Source organism: Vulpes vulpes, chromosome 8 (genome assembly GCF_048418805.1).
Source record: "Vulpes vulpes isolate BD-2025 chromosome 8, VulVul3, whole genome shotgun sequence".
Taxonomy (NCBI): Eukaryota; Metazoa; Chordata; class Mammalia; order Carnivora; family Canidae; genus Vulpes; species Vulpes vulpes.
The window spans coordinates 30932438-30954122 of NC_132787.1; the positions used below are offsets into that span (position 1 = coordinate 30932438).

Sequence of the window (21685 nt, forward strand, 5' to 3'; positions counted from 1 at the left end):
GAGTGCTTCAAAAGATCAGTTTCCAGTGACTTCTAAATGATCATTTATGATCATACTTAAATGTCTTTTGCCTTTGCTCCCTTAATAGCAGGCCTGGAATGTGCTGTTGAAGGAAGTCAGTGTTTGTTATTTAGAGTCCAGCCTGGATCCTGTGAATGTGTGTCATGCAAGCATAGATGTCCTACAGCTGCACACTCTCTTTTACCCTTCAGCATATTATTTAGCATAATCCCCCCCAAAGTTCTCAAAACAGGGAAATAATCTTAAATCCTTGCACAGTTTGTGAGTCATTGTTTTGATTGTTCTTGAGGTACTTACTTTTTTTCCTGCTGGCAAAGGAAAATCTCAGATTCAAATCCTTTTGGGGGAGGGGTGGGAAAGTAGAGACTAAAAAGGAGCAAGGCTCTTTTCACCGATTCACTCCTTTTTGTAGTATAATAATAACCTGAATCCTTTGCCTTCCATTGAAATTTAGGAACAGGAGAATGCATGCAGGGAAAATAATAGCCAAGTGTTTTTAGGCAGCGTTCCCTCCTTTGCAATGATATTTATACTTGCTCTTACTTACAATATATTTTCTATCCAAACCAGACTCAGAGTTAAAATGCTAGATTATCAGGAATATCTTCCAGCTCTAAATTCAGCACCCTTTCTATTATTTTGTATTTTCATATGTCTGTTATTATGTCATGGACCCTTATAGGTTTCTAAAACTGTCATATTAAGGGGAAACAGAAGAGAGAATTTCGGTGCGGGAAGTGTGGGAATGGGTGTGGAGTTCAGACAGGCAAGTATAATTCTCTAATAAAAGGAATCAGGATTCTCTGGAGAAGTGGTTGGTTCCAGGGCTGGGGCAGACAAATGAAAGATGAGCATTGGATATCTTGTGGTGTCAGAAAGTAAGGAAGAACTGAAAAACAGAGCATGGAGGCATGCCTACTAACCTGAAAGGGCTTCCAGGGGTGAGAACTGAAATCATTTGAACAAAATACGAACATAAACCCAGTACTGATTATAACCCTGGGGGAAAACATGGATATTCTTGCATCCATACTGATATAAACAAACTATAAAATGATCCCTGGAAGTATAGTCTTCACTTGATCTTAGCCAAAAGGCCGAGAAGCGATTGGAAGTATAGTCTTGCAACAAGTAAGTGACTAAAGAAATAAAAGAGGAAGAAATGACAAACCTTCCTTATAAAGAAATTCTAAATACTAAAGAATGAACAAAGGAAATAGAACATTTGAACACCATGGTAATAATTGCTGCAGGCAACCATGGGTGGGTTTAGTGGGTAAAAGTTTAAGCAGAAACAAGATATTTGCATAGTCTGAATGTTTCACAGGGAACAGGGGCATCCCTCCATACGTTGAGCATCTGGCTCTTGATTTCGGCACAGGTCATGATGTAGGGGTTGTGGGATACAATTCTTGTTGTCCCATGTCCCATGTCAGGACCTGCACTCAGCACAGAGTCGTTTGAGTTTCTCACTCTGCTCTTCCCCCCTGCCCATGTGCACACACTCTCTCTCTAGTAAATAAAGAAAACTTCAAAAAAATTATAAAGGGAACAATAGTAACTGTACAGTGAAGAAACCTGGCAGATACCACCTTAACCAAGTCCTAGAGATTAGCATCACTAGGAAGAGGGCATAATGCCATAGTGATACGATGCCCTGAGAAGGACACATCATCTTGGTGGCATTCTTTCCAGTAACCCCAATAATCTCATATCTGATCACAGATTAACATCAGACAAGCCCAAATTGAAGGACATTCTATATAAATAGCTGGCCAGTACTCTTTATAAATGTCAAGGTCAAGAAAGACAAAGAAAGACTGAGGATCTGTCACAGATTGGAAGAGAATAAGGAGATGTGGCCATCCTATGTGCAGCATGAGATCCTACATTGTATCCTAAAGGGGAGAAAAAAAGGGATATTACTGAAAAAAACTAGTAAAACCAAATAAGATCTGTAGTTTAGTTAATGGTACTGTACCAATGTTAATTCCTTAGTTGTGGTCATTGTGCTATGGTTATGTAAGATGTTAACATTTCATGAATGTGGGTGAAAGCAATAGGGAACTCTACTATTTTTACAACTCTTTTAAGTCTAAAATTATCTCCACACAAGAAGTCTTTGCATATGTGATATTTAGTTATCTCTCTATACTTTTCAACACTAGAAAATAAATGTGAGACTTTTGGGACAGTGGCAAGATAGCTGCTAATCATAAAACTTGTCATTTATTCATTCAACAGCTACTCAGCAGCCCTAGGTTGAATCACTGTTAGTTTCAGGGATTTAGCAGCTAATAAACCAGGTAGATCCTGATAAAGCAACTAGTGCCAGGAAAGGGGATGTGCATGCTTCTGTGGGGACACACAGAAGCAGCACTTAATTTAGGCTTGGGGAATAAGAGATCACAGAGCTAAAGATGAATACAAGTTAGCAAGTCTGGGTTGTTTGGGGAGAGAGGAGGCAGGAGGGGTATAGGGATATGTTTCAGGCAGAAGAAATAGTAGAGCAAGAGTGGAGGCAAGAAAAAACATGGAAATTTTGAAAAAACAACAAGCATCGCCAATTGGAATGGATCATGGAGCTCAGGGGGAGCTAAAGAGGTGAAGCAGAAACCAGACTATATTAAGAAGTTTGTAACTAAAATGAAAGGCACAGCTAGTAAAGCACTTTTATTGGGGAGCTATGCTATCATATTTATGTTTTAGAAAAATCATTCTGGCTTCTGTGTGAAGAATAGATTATAAAGAGGGATAGGGCAGAGGCAGAGGTTCAGGGAGACCAGTTAGGAAGCTGATCTAGCAGTCCCAGCAAGAAATGGCAAAGACCTTGACATGTGGTGAGCTTTATAGAGAACCTGGACAGATTTGAGAAATTTCCGGAAGGTATAATGAACAGAAGCTAATGTTTCTTTTGTGTGATGGTGGCGAGGGTGAGGGGCGAGGGTGAGGGACACTTCCTGTTTAGAATGCTCAGTTCCCCATCCAGAATCCATCCATCATTTCTTAGTCTACACATAGATCCACACTATCATATATGGCAGTGGCAGCCTGTGACTCAAACGTAATCATCTGGAGCTCTATGATGATGCTTGTGTGGGTATGACAGACATACCTGGAGAGCGTCTCTAATGAGTTACATCCCCTTCCCTGGAGCTTGGGCATAAACTGTAGCTTGTTGCTAACCAATAGAAAATGGCAAGAGTGGGATGTCACTTCTATGATTAAGTTACATCATGTATGACTCCATCTCAGCCAACTGAAGTGAGAGACCCCTGTTCTGGCTCTGAAGGAATAAGACACCATGTTGTGAAAGGGCCTCACGGCAAAAAGTTACAGGTAATCTCTAGGAGCTGACAATGGCCCCTGACAGCCAGCAAAGAAAATGAGCATGGGTCTTACAACTGCCATGAATTGAAATTCTACCAGCAACCTGAAGAGGCCTGGAAGTGTATCTTGCCCAAATCAAGCCTCTGATGAGACCACAATCCCAACTGACTCTGCAATCTGGTGAATTTCCTGACCCAAGGAACTTAAGAGATAATCAAGGGTGTTTTGAGCCTCTAAATTTGTTATGCAGTTTGCTGTGCAGTCACAGAAACTGAATCTACTTGCTCTGGATGACTTTGTCCTCTCTTTTGTGTTTTCTATCTTTAGCTGTCCATTATTAAACTCTTAAACCAAGGGTCTTTCTTCTTGTTTTTATCTATACTTATGTTTTCAGGCACTTAACCTAGATGTTCCAAATATCAAAAACTTCCTTTGGTTCTAGTATTATAAGTGTGTTAATTTACAAACCAAGAAACATCTTACCACCTTTGGATCTCTCTAAAATGATGGGCACCCATTACCAATGACATTTGCTTTCAGGTGTTTCAGCATCCCAAAGGCCTTCTCTCTGTTTAAATCCTGAGGACCCACTGTAGACCCCAGCTGGCTTCCCATGTTATCCTGTATCACTTGCCACAGGCACTATGGACCTAATGGGTGTTTACGGTTTTATTTAAACTATCACTATCTGCTTTAATTCTTACAGTTCTTCAAACCCCTCTAATCGTATCCTTAGCCTGGACTCTATATAGTGTAACCTCAATTCTTCCCTGTCTTCCTGTTACTAAGAAAATTAACATTTTAAGTTAATGCTAAGAAATAAATAGATTGGATGCCTGGGTGGCTCAGTGGTTAACTGTCTGCCTTCAGCTCAGGGTGTGATCGTGGAGTCTCCTGATGGAGTCCCACATCGGGCTCCCTGTAGGGAGCTTCTCCTCTACCTGTGTCTCTGCCTCTCTCTCTGTGTGTGTCTCTTATGAATAAATAAACTTAAAAAAACACAAAGCATTAAAAAAATAGATTGTTATGAAAATAATTTATTTGGGGATGTTCACAGTCTAAGAAATTATAGAGATTTGTTAATGTCAAGCTCCCTGGTTTGTATCCTTACTGAAATTGGTGATAACTAGAAGGCTATAGCTTTCTGCCTTTTCCATGAACTTTTGATGATGAGGCTCACCAAGCTCTCCACTTCTTAGCCCTCACTTTGGTGAAGGTCATGCAAATTCTCCCAGAAGCTCCTTCTTCCTCATATTTTAACTAGAGAACATTTATGCAACCAATGTTTATTTACTACCTACTGTATGCTAGACACTGTCCAAACTCTGGGAATATAACAAGGAACAATTACTTAAAAATAATGGAATTTGCATTCTAAAGGGGAAGAAATAAAATAAGAAAAAATAATGCAAATTATGTCAAATGATCATAGCTGTAATGGAAAAAAATTAAAAATGGGAGTAGAAACAGTGTTGAGGGTTGCAATTTTAAAGAGTGATCAGGGAAGATTTCAATGAAAAGATGTCATTTAAGCAAAGATCAGAAGAAAGTGAGGGAGTGAGTCTTGTGGTTGGCTATCTGAATAAAAAGCATTCCAGGCAAATGGAACAGTAAGTGCAAAGGTTCTATGTATGCAAGGACACTGAAGAGGGAGGCCAATTTAGTTGGAGAGGAGCGGAGTGGAATGGAGGAAGGGAAAGAGGTCAGAGAGATTCTAGAAGATGGTGAAACCATATAGGTGCTTATAGGTCAGTGTAACAACTTTGACTCTTACTGGAATGAGATGAAAAGCCACTGAAATATTTTAAGCAGAGCAGTGATACGATATGGTTTGCATTTTAATTATACTGTTCTGATTTCTATACTAAGAATACAATAGGGTGTGTACTTAGGGCAGAGAGATTTGAAACAAGGGTGGGACAGAGAAAGAGTTAGGCAGCTATTTCAATAATCTGGGTAGAACAAAAAAAAAAAAGAAAAAGAAAAAGAATCTGGGAAGGACAGTGTAAATAGAGAACATTTCCATCATCACAGAAAGTTCTACTTGACTTACTGGGAAGTGGTACAATATGGGAAACCTTGGCTTCTTTTGATCACTGATGTCAAGAGACCAAGAGTGCTCTCTCTCTCTCTCTCTCTCTCTCTCTCTTTCTCTCTCCTGAGAGGACATGTTGTCTGGGGTGTTCTTTAAACTCCTGCCAGTGGTGAGTAGAAAACTGTGGAAGGAATAATAGGTTCCTCCTTCTCTAGAACATTTATTTCTTTCTAATAATTATCATTTTGGCTGGAAAGGCTCTGTTAAGGAAAAACAGATAAAAATCTTACTATTAAGTACACATTACATGCTACATACAATTTTAATATGCTATTGGTATAAACACACATTATATGTATCTGTTATATGCTACATACAATTAACTCATTTTTTTATCTTCACACTAAATATGTAAAATGTATTCCCATTGTTTGGTAAAGCCAAAGTGTAGAGAAGATAAATTAGTGTAGGCATTAGTGTTAGAGCAAGAACTGATCCCAAGACCACTCCCTTTTCATTGATATACTTCATACTGTCTCCTTTCTGGACATTTCTTCATGCATGATGATCAAAGAAGAATGTCAGTAGGTTAGAAATCTTTGTACATGTGTTTGTGTAACTTCCTTATTATATCAGTAGAAACATTGTGACCTTTTCCAACTGACAGTGCTTACCCAAGCTTGGATCTTTGAGCAGAGTGTGCTCTCTTGTCCTTTGTCAAAAGCTTATTCTATTAGAGAATGAAAGATAAACATCTCTTCACCAAGGAGAAGCTGACCGTGTGAGAAAAAGAAAATGCTGGTAGAAGTATATGAACTTTGGATTGGGTGGGGGTGGGGACAGAAGTTATGGTCTTGACTTTGCCACGATTAGCCTTGTGACCTTGGGCAAGCAAATAATCCATGTCTCTGGATATCTATTCCTCATCCTTAAAATAAAACTACTGCCTGTTTAAGAACCCATACTAGTTCTGGAACTCTGTGACCCAGCTTGGCATCATCTATTCTTATTTACTATAATGGGAAGAAATTTTCTAGGTCCTTGTGTCTTCGGTATTTTTTTATTTCCTGATAATGCAAAGGAAAGCAAGATATAATCCTATAAAAGAATAATAAATGCTTACTTCATTGTAGTTCTCCTAGGACAATTGAAAAGGTCTCAGAGTATTTAGTTTTGCTATTAAAAATAGCTAAATGACCAAGAAGCAGCAATAAATATATTTGGCTTTAATTCACATTAGTATCAGACATTGTCAGACTTAAGAGTTAACAGTGGTATAGCTGGTCGTTGACATATGGGCCAATTAGTAATGGTGCTAAGACCCCAGACCTAAGGAACTTTCTGGCTGCCAGTCAAGTCAAATTTAAATTTTGTATTAATATGTTAATATTTAGCATATGGTTGTGCTGAATATTGCATTTACTCTCCTTTACATTGTAAGCCTTATTCTCCAAAAAGAATAGTATCTTTTACTTGGGGTTCATCATGGTCTCATCCTACTTCTTGATCTGAACACCTGTTCTATCACCTCTTAGAAGCTCAATTTTTATAACATCTATTCTTCTGCCCTTCCCATCTTTTCAACAATTATCTTGATCCTAACCCCCAGTGTAGTGGAAGTTTTATCCATGGTTAAGAGACTTGGTGAGAGATAAATTAGACGGTCTAATTATCTCTGTAGGAATCTTAATTGAAACCAAGCTATCCCGTGTTAAGTTTTTTTAAATAGGAAGAAAAAGGAGAAAACAAACCAGGCACCCAGGTCCTCCACCATTTTCTGCTTAATAGCGAAGTTAACAAGAGGCTTTTCCTGGGTATTATTCATTCACTGGGATCATTTCGGCTGTCCCCAGGGCCATCGACTCTTCCCAGCTGCTCCATTAATCTCCAGGAAATCCCCAGCGCTGCAACTGTCACTGTATAATTAAATGCTTTGTTATTTTCCGCATGGTCCTGGACTTTGGCAGCTTATTTTCATTAATAGCAAGGCCTGTTCTTTGTCACTTATCTCATATGGCTGTGAAGAAGTAGTCTCCAAGTGTTTTTTTTTTTTTTAATTTCTTCTTTTTTTTTTTCCTTTTTCCTTTTAAAATTTTATTTTAGAGAGACAGTTTATGCGTTTGTGTGTGAGGGTGGGGGAGGAGGGGTGGAAGGAGAGGGAGAGAGAATGTCAAGCAGATTCAACAGTCAGTGCCAGGGCCGGTGGGGTCGGGGGAGGGAACTAAGAGAGAGGGCTCCATCTCACCACCCTGAGATCATGACCTGAGCTGAAACTGAGAGTTGGACACCTAACCAGCTGAGCCACCCAGGTGCCCCTCTCCATCTTTTTTCTGAGTCAGTCAGCTTCCTTTTCTTTCTCCTTCCCTTTTACCTTCTCTTCTCCTTTTCTCTTCTTTTCTCCCCTTGCATCTCTCTGACTCAAAACCAGATTCTCTCATATATCAGATGGATATCAACTATTTTTTAAATTTTCCTTCTAATCTCTTCTTACTCAGAAGGTTTTAAGTTTTAGAATTAAATATGTATTGCTTTTAAATGTCTTTCTCCACAAAGGTTAATCTTTGGGTTGAGCACATGGTCCAGGAAATATCCAGATGATATGGTTGCTATAAAAGCTGAACAGGAAAAAAATAAAGAATTTCACTATTTGGCATTATGGTAGTAATTTTTTACTTGTGATCACAAGGACCACACCTTGACAACACAGGAAGGTATTTAAAAAGCATTATTTTTTCAGAGATTCCAATCTCAGAATTTTCCCCTTGATGCTCTGTTAATGCTTACAACTAATGCCATTGCTTTCACATAGATAGAGAGGTTCTTGGCACTAAATGAGATGCCTTCCCCTAGCAGAAGGTAGAGGCATCCAAGGAGATCTAGCAGAATCAGGGATTCTAAGAGCAGATGGTCACAGAATTGAATTGCAAGCTCCCTAAGGAGCTTCCTTACCCATGCTTTGCATCTCCTCTCCATTCATTCTCAGCCTTTGGGTACACATTAGAATTATGTGGGGGGGGGGGCACCAGAATGTACGATTGGTTGATCATCTGGCTCTTGGTTTTGGCTCAGGTTATGATCTCAGGGTCGTGGAATCGAGTCTCGCATCATGCTCTGTGTTCAGCACTGAGTCTGATTAGGACTCTAGCTCCTTCTCCTTCTGCCCCTCTCCCCTACTCTAAAATAAATTTTAAAAATCTTTAAAACAATTATGGGGGGTGGAGCTTTTACAAATCCTGATGCATAGGTCACACCCAAGACCAATGTGACAAGGAATTAGAGGAGGAGAGAATTAATTGAATAATTCCAAAGAAGAAATAGATGATAAAAATAGCAAAGAGTTCCCATTGGAGGCCATTATAAATTTGGCACCTGCTTAGCTGTCTCACTTTCTCCTTAAAGAGGACAAAATAGAAGTACCTGGATGGTTCAGTCAGTTAAACATCTGCCTTTGTCTCAGGTCAGGATCTCAGGGTCCTGGGATTGAGCCCTACATAAGGCTTCCTGCTCAGCGGGTAGCCTGCTTCTCCCTCTCTCTTTGCCTCTCCCTTCACTCTGCACACACACACACACACACACATTCTCTCTGTCTCTCTTTTCTCTCAAATAAATAAATAGAATCTTTTTTTAAAGGACAGTGTGGTGGAGCAGATGATGCTTAGCTTCTGGAGTCTGACCAAATGCAAACTAGCACTGCTGCTTAAAATATGAAACAACACTCTTGACCTCTCTAGGCCTCAGTTCTCTCATTTGTACATAAGAATAATTGTATCTAGTGCATATGTGTGCCATGAAGTTTAAATGAAAAAGTTATAAGGCGCGTAGACAGTGAGCGGCACTTGCTAAGAACCTAATCAGTCATTCAGGTGTCATGTAGCATGATAGTCCTTTCCCACACTTTACTCTTGTTTTTATGCTTCCTCTACTCCCACGGACTCACTGTGTCTGGTGCATTAGTCACAATTCTCTTTCCTACCTCCATAGTTTTATACAGGGTTTGTACCCTAACCACAAGCAGCTATCCCCTTTGCTCACTCAGCAAAGTAATATTTATCCTTCAAGGATTAGCTCAGTTTTTACCTGCATAGTGTTCCTCACCTTACCTGATCATACTTAAGTCCTTTTGTGACTGTCTTCCTATACTCCGTACCCATCTTGTCAAGGGTAAAGTATGTTAATGGTTTAAAGCCCCATCTGTCTTCCCATTCAATCCTCAGTTTTTAAGGGCAAGAATGAAATCTTTTGTCTGTAAAAATACATGGAACAGAGTAGGCATTTGCAAATATTGTTCAGATGAATAAACAAATGAATTCCTTTAATGTCTTTTTCAAACACACACGAGTGGTTGGAGTTACCCAGAACACTGTCAGGAGTGAGAAAGGAGAGGGAGACCCTGAGAACTAGTCCTACAAAGAAGGAGATCACCTGGTAGTCAGAGCTAAGAAACATGGAAGTTGAAAAGGGGAATCTTCAAATAACATTAACCTCTCAAGAAAATAAAAATGTTTTGATTGTGTATTGCAAAATTTAATTCATTAAGCTGAATTGAATTGTAGGCTTCCTGAGGAGCTTCCTTACCCAGGTAGCTTCCCTTTTTCTACCAACTCTAAACCAGTGGATGCATATTGGAATTATCTGGGAGCATTTAAGAAATCTGAAGCCACATCCTAGCCCCAAACATTAGCATTTTTCAGTTTCCCTAGGGACTTCATTGACAAGCCAAGTTTGTAGCCATTGCCCAGCACAGAACTTAGGTCACTTCCTTGTTCACCATTGGAGGCTCAGAATCTGTTCCCTGATTGTACAACTGAGCTTTCATTCATGCCCCAGCTTCCTCATCATAGCTAAGAATGAGAGCGAATTTCAGTGTTTTCCAAATACTGAATTCATCAGCCCTATAAGTCTTCAAAACAGACAGGGAACAACTAATTTGTAGCTTCAGGGAATGAGTCTTTGTTATTACTGGGTTTTGTTGTTGTTGCCTGTTCATCTTTACTGTCAAACTAATATATTACATCCTTAAAGCAGTAAGACAACTCTAAAACTCTTGTGGCAGAAGGAGCGAAATAGAGTAATAGCACTTCTGTTTCTGCCAGTTGACCATTCAGATGTCCTCTGACCCTTACCAAAGCAAACAGGAAATGCTCCATGTACACAGTGGCTGTTCAGCATATAATGGCCACTAGAGTTTCTCAAAACTGTGGCTTGGAACTTAATTGTTGATATCAGTGTAGAATTGCACAGCATCGTATGGTAAAGGGAAGAATTCATGAGGATCAAGATTTCTTTCACTCCTAGAAGCAAAAAAGCGTTTGTTACACATTTGAAAGTGAAGGAAAAGAAGAGAGGAGGAGGAGGACTGTTTTAAACTCTGACTTGCCTTACCATTTTGGAAGTCAAGAAATACTGACTTCCCGTCAAACTTGAGAGCCTATGGTTTCATGTTGAAACGTGCAATGCCAATATGTTGCTGGTTGCTTTTGGAACCCTTGCATGCCATAGAGAGAAACTGTTAAAAGCTCATCTTTCATCAGCATTCCTTGAGGGGGTGGAAAGGATGTTCCTTATAGATTGGCACAGATGAATATCATTAAGCAGATTGCCTTCCCCCTGTTCAGAAGTGTATTGCCATAGAAAAGGCAGTTTCACTCTTTAATCTACACAGATGTTTAATGTAGTAACTTGTCCCTTGTGTGCTTAAAACCCATATATTGTAGGGGTGCCTGGGTGGTGGAGTCAGTTGAGCATCCGACCAGTGGTTTCAGCTCAGGTCATGATCTCAGGGTTGTGGGCTCAAGCCAGGCATTGGGCTCTACACTGGTCGCAGAGTCGGCTTGAGATTCTCTCTCCTTTCTCCCTCTGCTCCTGCCTCTTGTGCTCTCTCTGCCTCTCTCTCTCTCTCTTTCTCTCTCTAAAAATAAATAGATCTTTTAAAAAAAACCATATATTATAAAGAGAGTTGAATCTGTATTACTTTTCTATGGCTGCATAACAAATTACTGCAAATTTAGTGACTTAACACAGCACTCATTTATTATCTCACAGTGTTCATGGGCCAGATGGCCAGACTGATCATGGGTAGGTTCTCTGCTAAGGGTTTCATGATGATGTCATCCAAGTGCATTCTCATCTGGAGGCTTGACCAGGAAAAAATCTGCTTCCAAACTCATTTAAGATTTTGACAGAATAGTGAAAGGGAGCATAAGAGAAAGGAGAGAAATTAAATGGGGAAAAATTAGAGAGGAAGACAAACCATGGGAGACTCCTGACTCTGGGAAACAAAGAGCTTCAAAAGGGGAGGTGGGTGGGAGAATGGGGTAACTGGGTGACAGGCACTAGGGAGGGCACATGATGAGGTGAGCACTAGGTGTTACACTGTATGTTGGCAAATTGAATTTAAATAAAATGTTAAAAAGTAAAAAATTAAAAAAAATATTTTCACAGAATTCATTTTCTTGCTGTCAGCCAGTGATCTCTCTCGGCTCTACAAGCACCCACAGTTCCTTGCCACATGACCTCCTTGCAATATGACAGCTTACTTCTTCAAAGCTGGCGAATAAATCTCTCTCACTCCGGTCTGGGTAACATAACATAATTATGAGAATGACATCCCATCACCTTTGCTGTGTTCTATTGGTTAGAAATGAGTCACGGTTTTCACACTCAAGAAGAGGTGTGAGGGGAGGGGTTTCCACAAAATTGTGACTCACTGCTGTGACCCTACTGTGTGTGTTCACCACAGTATTCTAAACAGCTGCTTTCCTGAAATTGTTAATTTATTAGAACCAACTTGATAAGGATGGCACAGTGTAAAATTAAAAAAAGAATATGAAGATTATGTGCTCTATGCTTGTCTAGCTCCATGGCCTTAGACTAGTTACTTAAATTTTGAGATTCAGTTTTATTTCCAGTAAAATGGGAACAACTAACATCTCCTATAGGAATTATAAATACAAAGTTACACATGTGTTCAAAAGTTTCTGAAAGGTGTTCAGTAAATCTTAGTTTCCATTAAAAACAGTGATCAGCAAAGATTATTTTAGTATGTCTATCCTTTAAACCCAGGATCAGATCACTAAGATTCAAGATCTCTTTACCTCAACTTCTAGAATTTTAGCAATGAATCCGGAAACAGCACTTTATAACTTACTGTCTTTAGCAGGTATGACTTGCTATAGCAGGATCAAGTTCCAACGGAATCCTTCAGGACGAGATTATATAGAGGGAAAAATAATTAGGCAAATAGAAGTATCCTAATAACTTTAGACTTTTCCCCCTCCCTGTGAAAAAGATGAAAGAGGCACATTTTTCAGCATGGAGAGATAATGACGATTCTAGAATATCAAGCTTTAGGTCACAAAATTTCATCCCAGCCTATATTATTCCTTTTTAGATAATGTGTTTGAGGTTTGGGTTGTAAAAGGACACAGTTTTAGGAATATAAACCATATCTCAGGAGCAAAGAAAATAAGTATTTTGTGTTCTATATTCTAGTTGTTGAAACATTGCAGAATTTAAGTTCAATTTATGTGCGTTCTGGCAGTTGTGGCAATCAACATAAGATCTAAATGTTTTGGGGGGAATGAATATTATATAAACATACCATCAGAAAAAAATTGTGGGCATATGCTTCCCTAAGATCTTGTCTGCTTAGGAATGAAGTAAATGTTGGGGAATCACATGGAGGTTATTTGTGCAGTGATTAGTCTATGTTTGACAAATTGTTGGAGTTGCTTTTCTGTCACTATAAGGTTAAGGGAAAATAAAATTACATGTAAAACAGATTGTTGTTCCTTATGTCTACCCCCCCTCTTTCTTGTGATAATTTCAAATCATACGATCTAAGAGAGACTTTATAAGCACCTTAGTTCATATTCTGAAGGAACTTCCAAGAGTTGGCCCTTTTAAGAAGAATTACAGGAAAATCACAAGTTGCCCCCAAACTGACTTGATATGCATTTTTCACAATTCTTCTTAGACTGCTTTTATGACACACTGTCTGTCATTATGATTTGCTGTCATTGGATGCTTGCTATTTAATTCATCGGTTTGATCACACTCTGTTCCCAGGTTTATAGCTTGTAATAATGATCTGGGTCTCTGTGAATTCCTGATAAATTAGGCCTGAATGATCATGTAACTGGTATGAGTAAGAACGTTTGCTGGATTAAAAAATTTCAAAAATTCTGGTTTATTACCTCTTCACTAGAAAAAAAATTATAGTTTATAGTCCTTTTTTTTTAAAAAAAAAAGATTTTATTTATTTATTTGAGAAAAAGAGAGAGAAAGCAGGAGCAGCAGGGAGGGGCAAAAGGAGAAGCAGACTCTCCAGTGAGTGTGGAGCTCAATGCAGGGCTCAACATCAGGACCCCTAGTCTATGACCGAAGGCAAAGGCAGAAGCTCAACAGACTGAATCACCCCAAGCATCCCTATGTTCCTTTTTTAAAAAGAAGCAAGCCACAAATTTAGGAACAGTAAATGACATATTTGAAGATAAATAAGACCTTTCTGCAAAACTACTCCTATATACAAAGGAACATCTCTCGCTTCTCTTGGACCAGGCTCATTTGGGTTAACTACATGTCACTACCACACTCATGTATTATTCACATTATAAAAACTATAAAGTGTAGAAATTTTTAAAAGATGAGATTAAAATTAATAGAAACAGAAGTTTGGGTATGTGCTTCTTGTCTCCCTTTGGAGACTACTGGTATGGATGAAAAATGGACTAAAAGGTGTTAAGTGATTTACCCAAATTTTCCTTTCTCCAGTTTGTGCTCACCGTCATGTTCTGACTCATGAGTGTCATTGGACTTGACATATGTGTCTTGGTTGCAAGAGATGGAGGGTGATAGCAGGATAAAGTAGGTTTCCATAAATTCACATCACACATTTTACTTTAAGAAAAGTTACTTGGCTTCCTACAAAAATTTGATAGGAAAATAGAGATATTAAGTGTTAGTTTACAGACTCCCCAGTATGTTCTTCAGAGAAGCTGAAGAAATACATAGTTCTGATAAAACTGGGCATTATTCCCAGCTGGATTTGTGACAGGCTTACCCTGAAATGTGTGTAGTTAGGGTTAATCAGGATGAGACTTTGCTCTCCACACTCTTAAAGGGCCTGTGTAAAAGCTGTGCTTTCTATGGATTTAGGATAAACTATAATAAAGTGATTTTTCTAAAATAATACATGAAGGCCAGTTATTTAAAGAAAAAGTATCCTAATAGCTTTCCAATTTTTTGACATCCCAGAATGAGATTGCAAAATAAATATACCGTGCATAAAACTTTACATAACATCAGGGAAAATATTCTTCCTGCATTGTACACCTGAACTAGAAGTTTGGATCAAATGTGATATTTTATGCCTTCATTGGTTTTCTTTCACTAAAAATTGAGTTAGATGCCTATATTTTCTGGCTACCAGAAAGAAAGACTTTTATTTATTATATATATTTCAGAAAGATGATGCAAATTTTTGAGTTGCAAAAATGATGTTGAATAAGTATACCATTACACATTTAAATTTGTAAAAAAAATTATTATTTGTGTAGATTTTATTTTTTATTCATGAGAGACCCAGAGAGAGAGAGTCAGAGACATAGGCAGAGAGAGAGGCAGGCTCCATGCAGGGAGCTTGATGTGGGACTCTATCCCAGAACTGTGAGATCACGCCCTGAGCCAAAGACAGATGCCCAACTGCTGAGCCACCCAGCCGTCCCAACACAATTATTTTTATTCAGCATTTACTATGTATTTTTTAAAATTTAAATTCAATTATCCAACATATAGTACATCATTAGTTTCAGATGTAGTTTTCAATAATTCATCAGTTATTATATATATCATATAACACCCAGTGCTCATCACATCACGTGCCCTCCTTGATGCCCATCTCCCAGTTACCCTATCCCCCCAAATCCCCTCCCCATCAGCAACCTTCAGTTTGTTTCCCAAAGTTAAGAGTTTTTCATGGTTTGTCTCTCTCTCTAATTTTTTCCCATTCAGTTTCTCTCCCTTCCCTTATAGTCCTCTGCACTTTTTCTTATATTCTGCATATGAGTGAAACCATATGATAATTTTCTTTCTCCAATTGACTTATTTCATTCAGCATAATACCCTTCAGTTCCATCCATGTCAATGTAAATGATAGGTAATCATCCTTTTGGATGGCTGAGTAATTATCTATCTATCATCTATCTATCTATCTATCTATCTATCTATCTATCTATCTATCACATCTTCTTTATCCATTCATCTGTTGCACTTGATCTTAGACAAAAGGCCAAGAAGTGATCCATTAATCTGTTGAAGGACATCTTGGCTCCTTCCACAGATTGGCTATTGTTGGCTTTAGCATTTAGTTAAAATCCTCAACTAAATTTAATGAGTCAACTTGATCACAGATTATTATTATATATTTTCCTGCCACTCTCCTAGTTTATGTTAAAATTTAAATGATATCCTGACTGAAAAGACATTTTCTAAACTATTAAAAATGATATGATAACAAGTTATTATATTATGCATTATTACATAATATTATATTATTATTACATTTCAGATTATTATCATTCATTGAACTTCTGGTCTTCCATCCCATATCTCCCATCACTTTTTCATAATGTTTGGGCAAGCATCTCCCATTAATACCTTCTTAATGAGATAATGTCTGTAAAATATTTTGAGGTCATCAGGAAGTGAAAGATCATTATTATTAAGTTAGAATATAGAGATGAACAGTTTATATCACTTGATGTTGGTATCATTCTGGAATCAACATGTATGAAGAAAGTACATGTTTTATAATTTAGCAATAGGCTCATATTTCCTAGAACTTATGTATTCTTAATGGTGTTAGATGAAAAGAAATAAGACATGTATTTTATGTGATCTTCTATCTTTGAGTCAATATTTGATGATTTTTAACCTCCAAAACTCATATTAGCCATTTTGTTCCCATTATGTTTAAGATAAGGGAGGAATTACTTGGTGTAGATGGACAGTGCTTTTCACAAGAACCCCCTTCAAGTATAGTCTGCCAGTTATTTTCTTCTTCTGGGATAAAATTGTTTCATCAACTGTAATTTAATTCTTCAGAGTATAAAAGAGAAAATGACTGAATTTCCAGATGACTCCTTCCAATCATCATAATGACATTCTCTCAGAATTTACTCTGAATAGCAGAACCATTCAGCTACATCTTTGCAATGAGTTCATGGGGCATTTTCCACCTGGCTGTGTATGTGTGATCTCACTTCTCATCTCTCTTTCTCCTTATTGATAGAAACTTAGAGGGATGCCCTTTCAGACTTTAGTTACTTCCTTTCTTCCCAAATGGGTTGGAGAGCAGGTTCACCCAGCCATAATGATAGAGCCTAACATTTATTGAGCTCTTCTGATATTTCAGGAATTGTTCTGAACATCTTACATATATTAATTAATTTCTTTTTGTATTAATTTCTTAACAACCCTATGAGATAACTAACTTTATCTCTGTTTACAGTTGGGGAAATTAGGGATAAGAGGCTAAGTAGGTGGCACAGCCAGGATTTGAAATCTAGCCAATACCTTACACTGCGTCCTGACAATAGCTGATTGTTCACTCTTTAAGTCTGCAAAGCCCAGCTATCAGCTACCTTGACGAATGGGATATCTGTGAACACAAACAAGGAAACAAATCCATCCAGCTTTTGAATTGGATATGGAATTTCATAAAAGTGTTCTAGCTTAATATTTCAGATACTGTTTGGATTAAGATTTTTCAGGATGAAGATGACTAGCTTGTTGGCTGTTGGGTCTCGCTCAGAGTATCCACTGTTCTGGGAGGGATGAGGATTTTATTTGGACTGTTCTGTATGTGCTGGTTCTAAATAAAACCAGTCTCAGATGCAGAAGAGGAACCAAAACCAAATTTTTAAAGCTATTCATGTCTATGTTCGTTTTTTTTTCTGGCCTATGTATGTTTGCCAAGGAAACAAAAAATAAGTGGAAAAAGATAAGCCTGAATACAATAGGATTGTCATTATTAATCATTTATATGGATTAGAAGAATCAAGACTGAGAACAGATAAAATATCTTTATAACTCATGGTCTGCCTAACGAGAAGCAACCTGGCTGTGTGGCCTTATTCTCCAGTTTAGATAAAGAATACTAGAAAATTCTGCTTTCTGCTCACAAAGTTGGGAACCCCTCCTTCCATCCCTTACCACATCCAACGGGGAAGATACATCCCTATGGAGTCAGGAGTGAGGCATCCATAAGTGAGGCTGACAGCTGATAGATCCACCTCAGAAATTGCTTTATCAGTAGTGCAAGGGATGGATGGTGGTTTAGAATCACCTAGTTTCTTTCGGATAGGAGGGCTCCACAACATTCCTATTGACTTCAGCCAGTGTGACTCCAGTCTCAAACCTTGTCCCTCTAGTTAGAGGGTGCTATGGATGATTTATTGGATTTGCCTCAAGGGCGTGGGATTTTATGTTTGAACATTCTTGGCCACAGTTTTCAGAGCTACTGCTTGCAGGAAACTTGGCTGTCGAGGCTGTGCAGAGGCAGGGCTCCTCCTCATGCCAGAGCCATAGCCGCTAGCTCAGGCCTTTCCACCCAGGGCCTCAGCCCTCCCACCTCTTATGCCAGAATAAAAAGGAGGGGTTTGAAGAAGGCTCCTAGGGGATGAATGGCTGGAGGCAGGGGCCCCAGGACCCATGGATGTGCTTTATGGGTTCATTTCACACTGGAAATAAAGCTAATCTTTATTTTTTATTTTATAATTCAAAACTTTATGAACTTCCTATGTAAGCCCTTTGCAGTAAAATTTCAAGATCTCTATTGCTTGTATAATAATAATCCTCTCTGTTTGAAAGGACAGTATTACATTATATTTCTTGCCTTTCCAGTTAGAAGAAGTTAAATTCCTACCCAAGGAATAGTGCTATCCTTTCTTTCTTTCATTTTCTTCCACTGGAAACCTCCTGAAATAGGATCATATGCATGGATTTCATGTCTCTTCCTCCTTCTTCTCAAAACTACTAAACTCAGCCCACCTGCTTTTCATTACAGCTTTGGCCTGGCCACTGACCCTGATGATCTGTGTCCAAGCTTGTGAAGTGCTGTCCCATGTGCTTCATGCAAAGTTCAGACACAATCTTTTGAAGCTCCCGCTGTTGAGTGGATAAGCTGCCATAAAGCATGACTATAACTGGAGCTGCCCACACTATATCCCTCAGTGTCTCATTTTGCTTTCTCTTAATTGGTAATTTTCTCCATGAAAAGCAGTGAATCACTGTGTTGTGGCTTTCAGGAATGGCAATTGGAATAAAAAACCCATACACATTTTCTCACATGTCTCTTAATGCCTTGATATTTTTGGATGTTACATGGCAGCGAGCAAATGTTTCCTAACAATTTTTTTTTTTTGGAGAAAGATGCAACCTAAATATGAATGATAATGCATTCAGGGGAATAAGCCAGATAATTCAGAAAGTTTTGGTGGAAATTCAGAAAATCTATAGTTTTAATTGCAGCAGTGTGGGGCAGGAGGTTGCTTTTAACAGGAACAGAACTCTCATCCTGGACTTGAACAGTGATTGATGGCAGAGACCTTAATGCAGTTCTATAGTCCCATTTAGATAGATAAAAGGAGTTCAGGGCCCTAGCTTTCAGCCTTTCTCCAAACTGCATTGGTTTTTGAGACCCTTTTAACCAAACTGCCTTTGAGATTGCAAAAGTTATGGCTGATCATGTAAGGAGAAAATCACTGCTGTCTTTAGAAGCAATTGTGTTAATTAAAGGACAATAAAGGGGTTTAACTTGGTTCCAGAATAGCTAAGAAGTAGCTACCCTCACCCTCCTACACAGACATTCCTACCACTCACTCTTCCTCACCAGCCCCCATAAACACCGATTCTCTCTCGCTTTCCCCCTTTTCTCCCCTTTTTTCTGTTACTTCTACATTTCTGATGTACAAAATTTTCTTCTAATGGGGATATGGGGAAACAATTGTGATTTAGGCAACATATCATCTAGAGAAAGTAATAAATTATAATTTCAACACAAACTCTTTTTTTGTGAGTAAAGGGACAGAAGCTTATTCAGTTCAACACAAACTCTTAGTAATTAATTTGGAAACTTTTACTGTAGGCACTCACTTCTTGTAACTGAGATTAAAGAGTCATAGCTGAGTTTTAACGCAGTTATAACTCCAGAAAAAGAAAACAGTTATATCCTGATGGGGAGATCTCTTCAGGGAAGCATATTTTTTTTCACGTGTCTAATGGGTGGTCATCTTATGGACTCTCCATGTAAATTGAGAAACATATCCTGGATGAATGCCTTTGAGGTCTGTAGGAGTCAAACTCTCCTTTCAATACAGTCATTTAATTCGTGTTTATGATTTAGTTTGGTTCTCACAATAGGTTTTATTATATGTCTTACAGATGAGGAAATTGAGGCTCAAATATAATAAATAACTTGCATAAGGCCACAGTTAGTTATTAAGAGATGAATCTGGAACTCAAGTCTAGGCCTCCATAAATCCAAAGCATATTCTCTCCCTAGATATTCTATAAAATTAATGAAAAAAAACTTCTGATGGATGTTGTCTCTATGCCTTCCTTGATAGTGTATTGATTATTCCTGATACTTTAATTTTGCAGAATTTAGATCTAAGTCTATGCATCAGGGCCAACATCCTAGTATTCATATTTTTACTTGGGACCCAGAGAAATATATAATAGTAAATATTGCAGAAATCCCAATGATGTCATTTCAAGTGGGGGTGGGAAGGTAGCATGTTTTAGCCAGAAGAATGATTGAAATATAACTAGTCATTTCTAGACAGCTTGGAGATACTCTTGAAATTACTTCATTATATAATCATGTTCTTCTTAATACATAGCCCAAATGAGAGAATAGCAGAATATTCCTAAATTATAGCACTTCTTTTTCCCTTTCCTGCTCCATTTTAGTGATAGAAATGTGGAATCAGTTCCCTCAGTCAACCAGGGAAGGTCTCAACCTATTTGGGAAAAAACTAAAGAGAGATTTGGTGACTATAACATTTAAATGTCTAAATGTATGTTTCCAACTCCATTTCTTCCATGTGCTCTGTGCTTCTAGTTAGCAGCACAAATAATTTAATAGATGATACATGTTAAAATGAGAGATGGAATCAGAGAGATCACAATTTTAGTCTCTCATTTTATCTCTTGCTTCTTCATTCCTCATGTCCTTCATAGGCTCCATCTTTCAATTTTTTTTTTTTTTAATCTTTGTCCTAGGCTTTTAGGTGTAGTCTAGGTGTTTATAAGACAGGAGGTTGATAACAAATGTTCTTGTAAGCTGACAGCTTAGGTGTCCTCAATTCTAAAATATAAGCTGCTTTTTGTATTCAAACATAGGGCCATTAAACTTATTAGGAAGAAATATACTTTGAGGTATTCCACTAAGCAATGGTATGAATTTCAGGAGAAACTCATAAATAAGTCTGCTAAATTACAAAGGGATAACTTTAAGGTTTTTAAGAAATTAGAAGTTATTATGCCAAAATATATTCTTAAACTTATTTGGAAATAAACAAAAGATTATGCACCTCTGTATAACTTAGATATAGAAAAATTCAGGAAGGGGCAGCCCGGGTGGCTCAGTGGTTTAGCGCCGCCTGCAGCCCAGGGCGTGATCCTGGAGACCCTGGATCGAGTCCCGCGTCGGGCTCCCTGCGTGAAGCCTGCTTCTCCCTCTGCCTGTGCCTCTGCCTCTCTCTCTGCATCTCTATGAATAAATAAATAAAATCTTTAAAAAAAAATAAATAAATAAAAAATAAATAAAAAAAATTAAAAAAAAGAAAAATTCAGGAAGGACATTTTCAATAAAATCAATGGTTTTCATGCATATGATAACATTTTAATAAGATGGCATAAAGATTTAGTGACCAAATAAATTTGTTTACTCTTGTTTTTTAAGTGTTGTGTGGTTAGTTAAGAGTAATGAGTAATGAATTCTTTTATTGAAAGATCAAACATTAGAAAGGTACTGTAAGGTAATGCATTTCCCAGTAGAAGAAACTTCACATTATTCTTGCTTAAATATATGTATGTATTTTACTTTGTACATATATATATTTTTATATATATATTTACTTTGTGTGTGTGTGTGTGTGTGTATATATATATATATATATATATATATATATATAAAATACCAAGTAAAAATTTGTGTGCTCTGGTATTTTTTTTTATTAAAGATTTTATTTATTTATTCATAGAGACAGAGAGAGGCAGAGACACAGGCAGAGG

The 21685-nt window shown here is 37.9% G+C and overlaps 1 protein-coding gene across 2 annotated transcripts in view; it reads left to right on the forward strand.

The window, feature by feature from the left end:
- RERG (RAS like estrogen regulated growth inhibitor) overlaps positions 1-21685 on the forward strand; it is a 114251-nt gene that overhangs the window by 25859 nt on the left and 66707 nt on the right. The window lies entirely within an intron of this gene.